We start from the raw sequence: 17,663 nt of genomic DNA on the forward strand, positions 1-17,663 counted from the left end.
TTGCAAGAATTTTAGGAATGCTTGCCTGTAGCTGCACAGCTTGGCATTTGCACAGAGGGTCTGCAGCAGACCAGACCCTGTATATATCACAAAACACTCTCCTACCTCATACTTGGCAAATATTGAAAGCATATTTCAAGTTATGTTTACATTTGGACAGGGTAATGTACTGAAAGTGCTTTTAATATGTGTGGAAATTCATATGAATTATTTGTTTGACATTAAGAGACAATTCCACTTCCAGTGCCTGTTGGTATCAAGTTATGCTGTATAGATGTGAATCTTTGCACAGTTAGCTGTTCTCTGACCCTTTTAATAATATTGTGTTCACATCCACAGAGAAGAGAAGCTATTAAAGAGAAGTTTATGTAATCACACACAGTGTATACAATTTTGAATTCAGAGTGGGTAGCATCATAGAATCTGGCGTAGAATTTCGTTTTGTTTATTTTATTGTTCTTGGTGGTATTGCATACAGAGAGCTGAGAATCTGTTGTTGAAGAGACTAGAGATTTACACTTTGTATACTATTTGGTAGTGAAAGCTGTGTTCTGACAACTTGCAGAAATCGTGAATGAGTGTTTACTGTTACCAAGCTACAGTGTAGGAAATTCTTTGAAGTTGCATTTTTTTTTGTGTGTGTGTTAAGGTTTATGCAACAGGACCTAAATAATCATTGATGCAGTTGAATTTTCTACAGTTAGATAATGGAAATTATGTTATCACTGCATATAGAGTCAAAATTATGTTCTTCACATGTCAGACAAAATTTGTTATTTGTGTATGTATGAAGTGGGCCCTGCCTTGAGAATTCATACAAACGGCAACTCAAAATTTCAACAGGAGTAGTTCCTCACTTTTAGGAAGAGAAGTACAGTATGATATAGTGTCAATTTTAGTTGAAGAAAATAAATCAAACTGATTGCTTTGAATTTTCCCATTGTACGTTTTCTGAACAAAGCATGCAAGCAGCGCTAGAACGGTGATTTACCCACCATCATCAATCAAGCACCTTACCCACACAACCCCCCCTCCCCCAACACAATAGAAAAATTCATACTTTCAGAACTGGTTGAGGCCATGTTCCATTCATGCCTGTGTTCCACCCACTCCGTTCCTCGCAGCTCCCTGCAAGTGGGGGATGGAGAAATCCCCATCCATGTTATTTTGGAATTATTTAAGGAGAAGGCAAATTTACATGCTCCTGTGACTCATTCAGAGAATGCCAAGGAGCTCCGCAGGGCAGTGTTTATCCGCAGTGTATTGTGTCAAGGAGCGCAGGCTGCAATATGGGCTGCAAGTTGCCATAAATGGAGAGGACTCTATTCAGGGTGCCCCCCAGGAGGATAACACACAACTGAGAGATGAAAACAACAACAACAGCCCCAAAAAGTCTTGGAGTCCAAGTTATATTATTCAGTGGGAGCAACCAGACTGCGCATTCTCTCCTATTTCATTTTGTTTCGATGTTTTATTAGGTTTGGCGACGGGACAGAATTTGGGGGATTCTATTTTAGCGTGTCGAGGGGAAGGCATGACGGGATGTGAATGTGTGCTGAATATCAGATGTTTTCATTGCATCTGTGCATGCTGCACCTGTGGAACTGCAAAGAGTCATTCTTCCTCTGTGTGATGACGTGCCATAGCCATCTTAGCTGGAAGAAGTGAAGAGCGGCTGATCCATTGCACACTTGGCACACACGCAAACACAGACATGCACATTATTATGCTAGAGAGGATGTACAATGCTGCCAGTCAATATGTAGACCTATATTTTTTTCTTTTTTATTGTTGTTGAAATATTGAAACCATACAAAGTACATGTACGGCATGATGAATTACATAACTGATCAATAATCAGAGCTGGAAAATGATTTTTATCTTATCTTTTTTTGTTTTGATTGCCCAACTCCACATTTTTAGAAGCTACTCTGAAGGTTGGTTAATATCAAACAAATAAAAGAAATGAGGAAGGTTTTACGCTTTGAAATTGGCATCAAAAACATGTACACAAGATAAAAAAAAAAATAAAAGTAACTGCTTCACGAGGTTTATATTTTTTTTCAGTTTTACTGTTAGTCAATACATTTACACAGTGTATTTTATTAACACATCAAATATCAAGTTAAACATCATTACAAGTGCATTTCCTCCTAACCACAATGCACGCTTCAGCCTTGCCCCCAACATAGTAAGAAGAAATGTTTGCTAGATTACAAGTATAGGCCTATGACGTATGCATGTAAGTACTCGGTAGGAACAGATTTGATTGACTGCTACTCAATACTAGGCTCTGGAAGGGGGCGATACCCATGAATCTGAATGTTTTTAGTAAACTACCTCTCTTTGCTTCTTGTTTTGGTTGCATGCATGGAGCAGTCTGTTTCATTTAGAGAAGGCCTAGGCCAAGGCCAAGAAACCCTCTTCTCAGTGTGCCCAATCAGGTTCATTAATTAGCCCAGATGTGTCGAGCGACCCGCCCGATCGACATGCTTAAGGGTCTAATTCTGGGACTCATACCGGCAAAGTATTTCTCTCAGCACCCAATCTCTCCTGCTTTACCTTATTTGGCTCTTTCCCTACATCTGTTCAGCTCCTGAATGGCTCTTCTGGAAGAAGAGCCAAGACTGCATATTTTCTATGATGCAAGATTATGACATCGAGCAATTCTTCTTTAGAGAAAAGAGAAGATTGTAAAGCCTGCAAACTTGCTCTAATGAACAGCTTCTGTTTAATGATAGTCATTATTCTAAAGTATTAGAAGCTACAATTTCATTACTCTGCATGAAAAAAAATACAACAAACACCCTAAGAGCTATCAACTTGGATAAAGATTCCTGCCAAAGCCCTGCCATTCATATTGCATCCTTAACTTAATGTCATACAGCTGTAGTTGCACTTGCCATACAATGGATATGTTTTTATCATACATTATTGGAAGAAGTATTTTCCTCCTGCATCTTTTCTATTGGTTGGAGAGTAAGCAATGAGAGCTATGTTTGCTTTTCTCCCCCTCTCTGTCTCCATCTCTCACCATCCCATGCACTCATCTTTAGCAAAGAAGATTATCTGCAAGGGATTAAGAACAAGAATCAGGCTGGCACCAGGCAACATCTTTAGAGCTGGCATACATTAAAAAAATGTTATGTAACCCCATAGTTTGTGGTGAAATGGACATCACCATGACAATGAGAAAGAAAAAGATGTTTGCAGAGTCAAGTGAGTCATGGCCCAATTCTCTTGTCCTGGATCAGAGTTAATTAAAGGGGGAAGATGGTCCACATGGAAGAGCCTGATATCCTTTACCATGAGGCATTAAGACAACCGGTGTATTGACGAGGGAAATGCGCACGTGCCAATTTCATCACCAGAAAGGTGGGAAGAATGCCCCATCGTTTTACCACTGTATATCAAGATACCGACGGAGCAGGTGGATGAGGTGTTCAGTGTTGCAGTGTAATCCAGTTGGTCGTGCAGTGTTCTCCCTTCTGGTATGTGATGTGATAGTAAGGCATGCCCATTCATAACATTTGCCTGATTGTCTTTTACCCATGCCAGTATCTCGCTCCCCCCCCCCCCCCCCCTCATTGCTGTGCAGATGTGCTCCTCTGAAATGGAATTTCTCTTGGCGGTTTCTTTTGCAACATGCCCAGATATGTCAGCTATGATTTTATTGCATTTAATCACAATCGTTAGGTGCACTGCCCATCCAATGTAGGAGATATACATGTTATCATACAGAAAGCTGTTCAGCATAAAGTTTTTGAAGAAATGTCTGCAATGTGAACAAGACTCGTCCTGGTTTGCCCGATACCAAAGCACAGATTATTAACAGTTGTTGAATAGCAGTGATGCAGCAATGGTAATGGGATTTAACCAATTTGGTTGGATTCTCGGCAGTCGTTGCCCCAAATTTCTCTGCGTGGCATCATCTGTTTCCACGGCTGGAGGAGGAGGACCGGTTGATTTGGGATGCAGCTCACTTCCCGTGACCAATGATGCTCATCGCCTCGGCCATCCATCCTCCTAGAAGCTGGGAGCCACGCTTCATCAGTGTTCTGTGATGAGATTTATAAGGGCATCTGGTCTTTGGCTGCTTGCTCCCCAGCGATGGTGGTGGGGGGTGTTTCGAGATGGAGAGAGTGACTCACTTTGGCGTCGCTCTTTTGGGAGAAAGATGACTAAAGCATAGCTATGCCCCATGCCCCTTAATGCCTGCTCCCTTGGCCACATAAATCAGCCTTGTGCGGGCATCTCTCTAGTTTCCTGATTTGAAAATTCATATAAAATGTTGGTAAATCACTGCAAAAAGGCCGGAGACTCTCTTATGCAGTCACTCTGTAAAACAAGGAATTTTCGCGTGCATTTTAATTTCGCGAATTTCGCGAGCGCCAAAATTCGCGAAATTAAAATGCACGCGAAAGTTTTTGTCTACACTACATGCATTGAACGCCAGTGGCAATTCGCGAAAATTTCATGCCGCGAAAAAGGCTGTCGGCTCCAATTCGCGAAAATTTCATGCCGCGAATATATCATGTTTTACAGTAATAAGCTCATGTGAGAAACGTTTGGATACCAATAAGGGCATGCCAAACTGTAGGTTATGTATTAAAGTGAACCGACACAGCAGAGAAGGTGTGACAATATTTTTATTCTAAATGTATTTCAGAAGAAAATCTTGACAAGAAGAAAATCTTCTTCAGAAGAAAATTTTGACAAGTGAAGATTGAAAATAAATCATATGAGGTTGCTCGGATCCCTAGATATCATGGCTGCAGTCAAATGGTTTGTCTTTGACTGTGCGGTATAGCAAGTAAATATCTGTCAAAGGAAAGGGGGAGACACTGAACTGAATGGCGTAGGATCAAGTTTTGACCAACGAAACCCCTGCCACAGCTGGTGCTCACTTGACTCACTGATTGTATATTTGGTCACTCAAAGAAAAAAAAAAGAAGAAGCCAAAACAAAACAGCCATCCATCCTTGATGGTTGTTTACACTATCTATGAACACTGGCTTCTTACAATATATCTGGGTTGTTTACAGTTGGAACATTGGAAGCTGTGATGCATTCTAAGTACAGGATACATACAATTGTTGACAAATTCTTGATTGATCCCTTGGAATGGGATGAGCTGTTATCCATTAATACTTCGCTCTTCCAGCCAACCAAATCGGAGCAGATCCATTATGGATGAGTCATTTTCTGTACTATTATTAATGGGAGGAGCGGTAGGAGATAAGACTGTTAAAGGAGATGTCACATTGTCTTTCTTCCTTGTAATCAATACTTCGGTAATGATTTTTGTTTGAGCCTCACCACTGCCTGCACCCTCAATGCCAAATGTCAAGTCCAGAAGTTCTGTATGTAATGGTGTGGTATACGATCTGCATTCCCAAGGTGATCCAGTATCAGACTGCTTTTTAGATAACAACAAATAATTGCCATTGCCATGGTGTTCAGGTAATACTGCAGCAATGACTTGATCATAGAACATTTTAATTTATATAACATACTTTTTGTTTCATGAATATTATTATTTTATTATTATTGTTATTATCTATTATTATTTTTTTTTTGGGTAAATGCCCAAAGACTTATCCATGAAAAGATCTTGTCATCTAATTTCTCAATTCTAAAGGCTTGTGTGTGTTCTGTATTGGTGAATGATATACAAGTTGTGCATGGCATTCTTATGGAGTTGGTATTGGAACCTGCTTTTACCAATGATGGGGTTTCTTCTTATCCACACTCTTTTTCATATAACAGAAGCAAGGCAAGGGATTGATGGAATTCTCCAAGACTGATCTGATGCGATTTCTGGGACTTCTTGAGGCGGAGCTCCAGGCCAGAGATCTTGTCATCAACAGCCTCAAGGTAAGCTAACATCTTTGTGCAAGGCAACTGTCCACTCATCTTTTATGGCATGTCAAGTATCTGTCTCTCCCAGCAAGAAATGCAGTGTGTGGGACTGGGCAGGGCTGGCACGCTATGTGCTCTTATTAATATGGTAACAGAGTCCATTCTGTCCTTGCCCACAAATACTCTGATGTGAAGTTGGCACAATATTGCTAAAGTTCGTATTTGAATTACTGAGATAGTGAGTTAAAGGCTTTTTAATTCTCTGTAATTTCATTTCGTTGTTGTTGTGGGGAATCATGTAAGTTTGTTATTGGGAATCAGATGGTCCTACCATACATAGTCATGAATAACTCTAATATATTGCATCACAATCCAGAGAGAGGTGAGGAGTGTATGAATGGAGCTGTTAAGTAACTTGTCGAGCGTGCAGAATATCCCACAGCTTATAGCAGAATTTTGTTTGTGATGAATATCGCAAGATGACGAAGGATAAATGAAAACAACAGACAAAAAACATCTGAGAGCAAAGTTTGCAGATGGGTGCCTTTGAAATGACGGCTTTGATATTTCTGGCCTCGTAGCTATTCATACACGCTGTCATGGGACAGCAAGGCCCAAGCAAGCATAACAGCATTCTGAAGGATTCACGACCCCGGAGGATTAATGCCAAGTGTCAATTGCAATAAGAACCAAGCAGCTGTGTTTGGGAAACCCAAAACTCCTTTCCTCCACAGTTGTGTCATTGGCACCTTGATCGCAAAACAAATATGCCATTCCCTGCTTGCCCCGTGTAGACCGCGCCATGTGTCCAGCATGTTCCTGTAGAAATGTGCTGTGCTAATTACGCAAGTGATTGTTTAAGGGTAATCATCGTGCGTGTGCTACCGCTTTGCTGGACTTGATGTGGGTGCGAAACTGAAGGTGCTAGAGCAGATTATGTGGCTTCCTGATCAACCACCAATTAGGCAACCTTTCCATGGAGTCGTATGAAAGTGTTTTTACTGCAGGTTGCTACAAATGAAAAGTTCCAGTATATTTCAAGTAGACAGATGCTTAGACAGTAGGATAAGACCTACTTTTCATGCCATCACCAAAAGACCTCGTTTTTTTTTTTTTTTTTTTATTCCTTTGCTACTCCTTTGCCAGGGCTTAACACATAACTTTTTCCTCGAGTGCCTCGTTCAAGCCACTCAAGTCTTTAAATCTGAAATTTTGGTGGCCCATTAAAGATATGTGGTGGCCCAAAACAAAAACATACATAATGATCCATTTTGAATCTCGGCGTGACATCAATTTTTAGTGGCCTCAGGCCACCGCTAATGTTGAGCCCTGCCTTTGCAGAGTAAAAAGTAGTAGCAACAATAGAGACTCCGCCCCCTGAACACCTGATTCAAAACTGGCCAAATTGCTGAAGTCCTGTTTCTTCAAACATGTTCATGTACAGGCCCAATTGATAAAAATTGTGAGCAGCCCTAAACTGGCACGGGAGGAAGCAGTACAAATTTACATTTCGACAAAATGAAATATTAAGCCCATTGAAAGGGCGTAGATATTCTTGTCCATGTGGCCTTGGACCTTCAGAAATTTCATTTTGACTTGAGGGGAAGATGAAATTGATTCCAAAATCCTTGGAAATGGAAGCAAAATATTAAAGCCCTGTAAAGTGACCCCTCTTGACTGATGTGGTTAATAGCTAATATGTTAAGCAGTGCCCACTTGCATGGCCTGACCACTTTGCTAGCTGAAGTCTCAATTGCAAGCGTGATTTGCCCTTATGAAGCGTGATCTCTTCTTAATATCGAGTCAGTTCATATCAATTTCTAAAGTAAAAAAACAAACAAACAAAAAGCAAAGGGAGACACGCTCTTTTTGAGAGCGTGTCTCCCTTTCCTGATTAGTACCATTTTATGATTAATCATTCAATTAGAACTCCCGTAGATATTACAGAAGTACTGTTTTAGCAGTGTGTTTCGGCCAATTTACTTTTTTTCTAAATAATTTTCAAATTATTTTGTCCATACATTCGCAGTGCAAGTGTTCTCGCCTGAAGCATATTTGTTATTTGCACATTTTTAGAATGCCAGATTATGGAACACTTGCTGTGCTTGTTTATCTGGATACTTCAATTTCGACATTGCTGTACACAGCAGGGTATTTTGCCCAAATCTGTATGCCACTGTCATTAAGTACCCACTGCTAAAAGATTTTGTTTCTTTTTGTTATTTTGGTTAACATTCTAACCATACTTGTTGTGGTTGTACAGTACCTTGCTGTAGCAATAAATTGTACATACAATTGATACCTACAGGCTTTCTGAATGAACAGAAATCATGTATAAATGTGTTTAAAACTACATTGGAAGTTAAAAATCTAAATGAGATTTGAATTTGTTGAAATACATTTTGAAGCATATGTAGAATGATGCTTCATTTATCATGTGTAGTACCTAATATCTTAGATAGTCCAGTGTTGTTGTGTTTTTTCCTCATCAACCTTCATTTACTTCTGTTTTTGTGCTTGTTGTCTTTATGGCTTTATGTCTAAAAGAAATTTTAGCTTAACCTTAAATAGTATCATTCACATGGACAAGCTATGTTCTTTTCACTTTGTACACAATCATAGTGCATGCATGCATTTAAAGGGTGTGTACAGTTCTGGTCGAGGTGAGGATTTAGCTTTTAACGTTTTGCGAGATATTCAGAAACCACTCTATGAGATGTCAAAGAGCATGCAGTTCTAAGGGGTATCAAAAGTTTACTCGATGAAAATCGGTTTTGAAATGGCTGAGATATCCAAAAACAAGGTGAAACAAAGAGATCATAATAAAGTTGTGGCATGTCGCCTTTTATTATTAGCACTTTTTTGGATATCTCAGCCATTTGAAAACCAATTTTCATCTAATAAACGTTGAATCCTTCTTAAAATTACATGCTCTTTCATATTTCATTAGAGGCTTTTCATTATCTCACTTAGGAATGTTCAAAACATGAATCCCCACCTCAACCAGTACTGTACAGTCCCTTTAAGATACATACACACTTAAGCATGCATTTGTATAAAAAAATTATGCGAGTTTTGCTGCAAAGCCCATCATAGAATCTATGGCATGTTATTTCATTGAATATTAGTTTTGTGTTTCTGTTTGTGCAGATACATTTTGCAGCATCTCGTATGCTTGTAACTCAAAATCTGATTATGAAAGTGTGATCACTCATGAGATTACTTTGGCGTGTGAAAGCGTCCAAGTGCCAAGTATGACACTGTGTGAAAGTTGTGTTGTGCGAAAGGAGCCACTGCAGTCTGTGGAGAGTGTAATTACTTCCATGTCATTCACCTGCCTCATGGATCCCCCGTGTCCCCTCACGCTCTGTAACCATGCCAAATGATATTGAATAGATCTAATTAGCAAGAAACCTGCGCTTGGCTGGCTAATTAGTAGACCAGCTAATTATGCCGCGTGAATGGCTCCTGTGTTTGCCTTCTACAATATTGGGCAAATATGAGTTACGTTGTCGTGCTTTTCAGTTTTTTTTTTAATTATTTTTTTCTTGACCACGATGTCTGCCAGTACATTTACAAATTTGTGGACTGGGGAGAAATAGATGACAGATTATTGCCCGGGTTGAGTGCTGAATTCGATGGGTTTATTTAGGAATACAAATTCAGCTGAATCTTGTAGAGGGTTGGAGCTTTCACATGGTATGCATAATGCAGTGTTTACATCATACATAGCAGAGCCATGATTTGATTGAGTGCTAATTAGAAAATAGTCTGTAAGTTATTTCATAGTATTAGCTTACATTTCATGATATGGATAAGAATATGGAAACCAGCCACTTGTCTTATTGGAAGAATCAAGAAAAGAAATGCATGGAAGCCAACAAAAAGGGTATGTCTACCAAGTGCTTGTGTATTGCAATAAGAAAGTCTTCAGATGTTTGTTTGTAATGAAGATATTTTTCAAAACTTGTCAACCAGAAAATTAAATTAATCATGGAATTGAATTTAATTGAGTTAAGCTATGATTTGTTCTTTTCATGTGGCTACTATGAAAGCACGGAATGCTTGTGAGAGAGCAACCACAAGACTGACGACTTTTTAAGTCTTCTCTGAAAGACTACTGTATACACCATATATTTTGCGAGTCTAAATTTCCGTGAATCAGGAATTCCCGATGATTTCGCGAGTGGTTAAATTTGCGATCATGGAGTCCTGTACTGAACAGAGAAATGTACATACGTACATCACATTCACATCGGGAACAGAATCAATATTTTCGCGTGTGTATAATTTCGCGAAGAGCACCTAATTCGCGAAATTCGCGAAAATAAAAACCTCGCAAAATATTCGGCGTACACAGTATTTATGATCACACATCATTTTCATTTGCCTCTATATCGATAGCACTTATGGAAGAAACAATGAATTTTGTGAATGTTGTGATGTGTCTAGTTTGAGTAAATGTCAGGAGGAAATTAGCGCTCGCTGCTGTAAAAGTTTGCCCGTGCAGATAACAAATTTGAGCAGATCCACGATGCACAGGAGGCAAAAACCGAGGCAGCTGGCTACTCATTCAGCGATACAGCTGTTTCGGAGATTCAGGGATCGCGACGTTGCGCCGACAACCCTGCTGCATCTCCCCTGAAAGCGTGGACTCGACAGCTGACGAGGATGGCAGTTAAAGGAAAAAGAACTCTCGAGACCTTGCGCTCTAGAAAAAAAAAAGTGACAGTAACACCCGAAGAAGGAAATTGAGCGACGAGAGATATATCCGTCAGTGAAATTGAATAGAGACCTTTAAATCGCACCCAATGAAGAGTCCTCATTGGTCTTTTTTAATGATTCTCAGTGGTCCTCCTTCTGAGTCTACCTCCCAACTAAAAAAATGAATAAAATGTCACTTAATTTAATATGTTGCTACAGTGAGGACTTTTCATGCGACATCTTGATGTTGGTGCAGATTTCAGTGCTGTTACCAATGAGTTTAATATTGTTTAATAATTGCTTTCTCAGTGCAAGATACATGTACATTGTATACAGAAAGTTATACATTGAAATTGATCGGATATAGATGTCTCATACCATCAGCTATCATGGGGAAACACACCAAAAATTGTTTCTGTTGATCCTATGTTGAGGTGTATGTTTTTTCATGTCTTTTGTTTGGCTGGTATGTCATGATGCAAAGGATTTGTGTGAGTCATATGATAATTTGGATTTACTTGCTAGCGAGGGTAGTATCTTTGAAGCTCTGATTCACAGTTCAAGGGTGTGAGTATGCAAAAATTGAGTTAAAAAAAAGTATCTTTAAACATTTGGAAATCATGTAAACTTTGCGTGTAGTTGTACGTAACCAGAAATGCATATGGCCTACTAGTATTGCGTCCGGAAAAAGAAAGAATATTTTTATATGCATGTAAGGTGTGTGTGTTTGTGCATATGTGTGTGTGAACATTCAGAAACTCTGCCAGGGAATACTCAGGAAGTCAATGTAAACAAGTTTAAGACCATTTTGAATTCATATTGCACAACTACAATGTATACAGATAAACTGCTTTTGGCAGTTGGACCATGTTATGATAATTTATAAGTTATCCTTTTAGAATGAACTGTGTGAGTCTCAAAAGATCACCTGTGTCCTGATCCTAATCTCTAGTGTAATTGTCCTACAAGACCATTGAACGTTTTCAAACGTTATGCATGTATGACTGCGTTTATCTAAAAACTTTCTGAGGCAGAATCATGATCCTAAACGCATTTGAGGCATTTTCAGGGGTTAGATAAATGCAACCGTGTTTTCAAACGCGTTTAGAAACGCCGTTTTGAAACACCTTTCAAAGGGCATTTTGAAACACGTTTGAGACCACGATCGCCGTTCTGTGAGTAGATAAACGCAATGCCGTTTTGAAACGTTTTTATATCTCAAGGTCAATTCCCAGCTGTTTCCGGTTGTGCTCTCTACCCATTATTTGTGTGTGACTGAGGAGGCATGTTTGGTGGTATGCAGTTGACCTTTACTTCCCGAGTCCAACGGCGCAAAGCAGCTGCGCAGTGACATCACTCGAATTGCGATTGTATGATGGTTAGATAAACGCAGCTCCCCGAGAATCGCGTTTCAAACCACGTTTGCAAACACTGTACCAAACACATTTTGAAATGTGATTCTCTCTCTCAAGTTAAAGATAAACGCAGCCTGAATCTTCTGTTGCTGAGGTGACCAGGCAACCTGAAAACTTCCTCTAGGCTCACATGACAAAGCGACAACTATATATGCAAAGTAGATTCCAGATATTGAAACATGCACAAAAAATAGGTGAAATAGAATCTATAGCCAATAGGTCCTCAGGAAATGTACATGTATGTACAAGTATGTAGATCTATGAATCTATAACGCACACGTGTAGGAACAGTCTTGTTTAAACTGTACCACTTTCTTTGTGTTTTTGAGGAAATACCTAAAGAAAATATCAGGAGACACATTTTGGCATGTAAACAGTCAACCAAGAATAGCACTTAGCTCTGGCAGTAAAAAAAAAAAATGCATCATGTACACTGAAGTGCATACATGCCCTATTCACGAACATACAGCATGTTTATTGAATACGGTCTTTGTGCAGTGTTCATGCAACAAAGGAAAACTTAGATATGTCAAAGAAGGATCTCTAATATGTGTATTGTTCTTCATCAATGACTTATTAAACTCCATGTCTACACTAAAAAAAAAATGTATTAAGTGTGTTGAATTACTTATCATTTATTCCTAGATTGTTGATGTAATTAAGATCAAATAACAGTATAAACAAATTTATGTGGTATTAACTCGTTCAGGATGGTTTGATTTTGCTACAACAGTTATTTCCCATACACCTGCCCAAGTATACCTTGGACTCATCCTCAACTGGTTAAAGGGAACCATCTGTGAAGATCTAGGATAACTGTGGAATGCACTGGAGGACAAAGTTACAAATTAACGTAATGAATACAATCCCTCTTGTCCCGCATGAAGGGAAATTCTGGCAACGGTTGTCAATTTTAAGGAGTTCCTGTTTTGGGTAGGGTCAAGAGTTGGCCATGAGTGCAATTTCTGCTCGCTGGGAACTTTTAATTAGCACACATGATACCTTTGATGCGATGTAGCACAATAGTTTCTTACATGTATGAGTGAATCTTGATGCACTGAGTCTTTCGTCACTAGCATGTTATAATTTGAAATTAATCACATGACTTTGCTTTTGCTGTAAACTGCTTTATATGTATCCTTGGACAAATAACATTTGCATGTTATTTAGGTTTCAGAGACATAGGGTGGGAAGGAAAGGTAACTTCATTATTCATCATGGGAAGGAAAGAAGCTTGTAACTAAATCTGTGATCGCTTCTGGTATGTTCTCGGAAGGTCATATGTTGTGGAGTGCTGATAGCCAGTCACATGCAGGTTGTTACCCCTTGTTATGATGAAATCAGAGGATGTGTGGTAGAGAATTAGGTCTTCTCTTATCTAAGTTACAACATTGTGGATAAAAAAACCCCAAACAAACATGGAAACTTTTTGGAGACAAGTAGACAATTTCCGAGGAAAGGAATTGTTTTCATGACCACATTCTTGAACAACTAGATTTTCCCCTGAAATGCTCAGTGCTGGTAGCTTTCCAGTTTAACAAAACTTGTTGTAGCTTTCCAGTTTAACAAAACTTGTTGTAGCTCAAGCAGTGCAGGTGTGGTTACGTGAGACGAATGGCAAAGAGATGGAAAAGGGAAACTGATGAAGAGCATGCAAGAGGAAGATTTTTACAATTTTGTTGTCATACTTGGGAGAGTTGATAGTGCTTCATAGAAGGCACTAGCTGTCATTTACACTGCAATGTTGTATTCACTTTTCAGGAGCCCATTCACATACAAGAATTATTGGTTTTGCGCTGCAAAGCAAAAATTGATTATGTTTGCCGCTGTTGTCACATGGCACAAAGCAAAAACAAAAACAAAAACAAAACAAAAATGCATCAAAACAAAAACAAAACCTGCTTACCTCCAAACTGCTTACTGCGTGTCTACACACAAAAATATTGGTTTTTCATTAAAGATCTAGATTTGAAAATTATATTAAATTAAATTTTTGTTAAATAGCGGGTATGTGTGAACAGGCCTAGGGTACCACCGTGAGTATGGATAGTGACTTCCGCAGAATTTTCCACAGGTGCATAGAATCTTTTGTATGCACCTGCTAGTTTGATTTACTCTGTTGAGATATGAAGCCATTTCCTAAGTTGTTCCTGTCTGATAAAGCAAAGATTGACAGCAATCTTGAAATGGAGGACTGGGATTAATTTTTGTATGATGTTCAGAGCAGCTAAGAAATTTGATATTTAGTGAAAAGATACTCCGCTTTCTTTGTCCACTGAAGTTTACCAAAAGATGGAAGCTGTTTCTGGTGAAAGTTATTACTTCCGAGAATTATGGAAATTTGATTAAACACTTTTTAATTATGGAATTATGGAATTATCAAACTCATATCAATTATGAGTTTGAATTATGAATTCCAAACTCATAAACTCAAATCAAACTCAGAGAGTGAATTAAGGTCAGACTTGTTGAAAATAGTGCTCTGATGAATGAATCGTTCCTTATTCAAAGAATGAGCAGACACATGATAGTTCTTCAATTTGCTGCTAGTGCTGTCAGTATTAGTTATCAGAATGCTGACATTAATTTCCTTTATTACATTGTCATGATTTTAACCATTATTTTTGATATCGTCGTCATTGTTTCAGTCTTTGATACCATCACCATTCCCATTGTGTCTAGTTGTTTCCCATTTTCATCTATGTTGGAATCATGAATGTTGTACAAATGCACTTGATACTTTCTCGGCCGTTACTTGCACTTAATTCATGGCCCATTCGAGTAAAGCGAGCAGATGGATGTACTCTATGGAAGGATTTGTGTGACAGGCAGTCAAGTAGCAGTTATGGCATGCATCTCAAGATTGATAATCACACCTTTAACCCTGAACTTTTCAAGGTGCTGTCACAGGCATAACACCTGCTGGGTTGGGGGAGGCACAGAGAAGTAAAGGAAGAAGAAGAAAAAACATAAAGAAAGTGTAAATGCCAGCGATATGTTTTAGGAGTTAAAATTCCTCGCCAGGAAATTGTTGAAGGAGTTCCTATCACCACCCAAGGGCCTGTGAGTTAGATAGAGCTGCCTGGGCTAAGCATCGATAATTGAGACATGCAAGGGGACTGGTAACGTGGATCTTGTAAACCTCTGTAATTAGATTGGGGGTACAATATCCTTTTTCCCCCACACTCTGTTTGAAATACTGTTATGAAGAATCCATTACTGAAAAAATTATGAGAAATTTTGAAAGAAAGCAGTGGCACATGAACAAGCTTGCAGTGAATACTAATCAAATTAAACAAATTAGATTGTTGTGCAACACTGATGAAATTGGGGATATGTCTTAATAACCTCTATAAGTGGTCACCTGAACGATGTTGCTGGCAATTTGTGTGGGTTTTTTTTTCTGTTTTTTTTTTTTTTTTTTTTTGCATTGTGATTGAGATGTCAAATTACCATCATAATTTTATTGCAAAATTGGTAGGAAACAGACAATTAACAGTATAGAGAAATTCAACGTACACATGGCAAAAGATACAGCATTGCACATAAAACAAAGGGAGACAAAAGAGAATGTTGTAAAACGAAAGCATTTGGGCCAGGACTCAGAAGAGGAAGTGTCTTGCCCTCTGCACTCTGCTCAATGTAATTTGCATTATATCTTGAACATTGTGATCTGACACATCTTTAAGGGTGGATGAAGTCAGCATTTCTAAGCAAATTGAAGAACACTGATATAGGCCTGTAAGACAACATTGGTAATGTTGCTTTGAAAGTAAGTTATGAAATCACTAATCCAACACAATGGGTTTCACTTGCCCATGGTACTCGGATAAGATGGTGGGAATATCCTCATTGTCATTTGACTGTCTATTAGATATATTGCTTTTTTAGACTTAAAAAAAAATGCAACAAAACAATTAACCAAAATAAAATATGATGTCTCCATTCTGCAATTGGTTATAGACATGATTTGTGATTACTCTTTTGTTTATGTTCATACATTTATGGATATGTTTATTCATATGTAAGAGGGCCGGACACAACTGGGGGGATTCCACGTATATGAACAACTAGATTCTTAGTCAGAATCAAGGGTGATTAATCATGTTGTCTTCAGTTCACATACATTTGAGATCTTATACAAAACATAGCAGCACTAGGCCTGTTTTGAGCATGTATCTGGATGTTGTTCCTTGAGTCTACATCTGTCACGTTTACTTGTCTTGGCATAGACCAGTTGCTCTGAATGTATACACAGTTGCATATATTCCAGTGTTCTCTTATGTGAAGATCATAGCCTGTTTGTCAGGTCATGCAAAAGGTCACTCGACAATACCACAAGAAGTCCGTGAAGACGGGATGTGGCTGCAGTCAAGGGACAAAAATCAATAGCCCCTCCATTCTCTTAATACATCGTTAGCGGAGCTGATCAAACGGAACGGCCGCCGCACAGTAGCATCTCTGGAGAAACAAACAAGCGGCTGGTGAGGCTACCGAGTGTCAATTATTGATATGTGATGACTACTGTGCGCTCCCTGCCTGCGCTCAATGTTATTTTCAGGTACACACATGTGCGTTGGTGTGCAGGGCAATTGTTGGGTATGTGTTATAAAGGCCACGCAGGTCAGGCATCTCTGGCATGTGCCTTTACATCATGTAGGTTACAGACCTCTTGACACCCAATGTATACCTTTCCTTTCTTCTCTGTACTTGACTGAAATTATTTAATCATTGATTTTATTGATCAATCTTTAGGTACTCATAAAAATAATAATTCAAGTTAGTTTTTATAGCCAGTAATGGGCAGTGATGTATATTCCACAGCCAAACTTGCGTACATACACATACTTCTTTTGGGAACTAGTATGGATGATCTTTAAAAAGCATAATATTTTTACAGCGGCAAAATATGATTTCCAAAGAAAGTTACCTCAGTTGGCAGAAATGGAGCTCTTGGCAAATTACATAATATTACAATATTACATATTATTACAGTTTGATGAAATTATGTAAACTTTGAACCAGTGAAAGAAATATAGGTTTGTCAGACTAGATTTTTTTTTTTTCTTATTTGTAAAATGCAGCTGAAGAAGTAAAAAACAACAACCAAGCTGAAGTCTCACTGCTTAGACTACATCAAAGCAAATGTGCCTGAAAATTTCTAGTTTTACTTAAAAGAGAGAAAGAAAGAAAGATGTAGATAGAGAAGGCAGAGAGAGAGAGAGAGGGAGAGAGAGAGAGGGTGATACTTTTGTGAAAGGGTGACCTGCAAGGGTTTGGTTTTCAAAGCAGATTTTACAGTGATGGATTTTTTTGAAGAAGAAGATCAGTTGTACAAGAGCCTTCCTGAAATCAAATCAGGTTTACAAAATATTGCATGCATCACAGAGTCCTCATGGACCTGAAAGAGGAAAGCTGAATACTGATTCTACTGATTCTCTTTGTGTAAACCTTGATTTGCACATGACATGACCCAGAAATTCTCATGAATCTGACTATACTCGTGCTCAAAAGATGTTGAGTTGGTGTATGATTGTGAACAGGTGCAGCTTTCTTATTGCTATGTGATGTGTGTATCATGTGTTTCAGCATTGCCAGTAATGTGTAAAAGTCAATATTTCACATGCAAGTAGAATGCACAATGTAGTACACAGGGTGTATCAGCAAACTTCACTAATCTTT

General features: G+C 38.7%; 1 protein-coding gene across 1 annotated transcript in view; it reads left to right on the forward strand.

The window, feature by feature from the left end:
* Positions 1-17,663, forward strand: part of LOC140241434 (uncharacterized) — a 63,231-nt gene that overhangs the window by 22,312 nt on the left and 23,256 nt on the right. The window contains exon 3 of the mRNA XM_072321166.1: positions 5,770-5,877. The gene's annotated coding sequence lies outside the window, so the exon portion shown is untranslated. The remainder of the gene's footprint in view (positions 1-5,769; positions 5,878-17,663) is intronic.

This window comes from Diadema setosum, chromosome 2 (genome assembly GCF_964275005.1).
Source record: "Diadema setosum chromosome 2, eeDiaSeto1, whole genome shotgun sequence".
Lineage (NCBI taxonomy): Eukaryota > Metazoa > Echinodermata > Echinoidea > Diadematoida > Diadematidae > Diadema > Diadema setosum.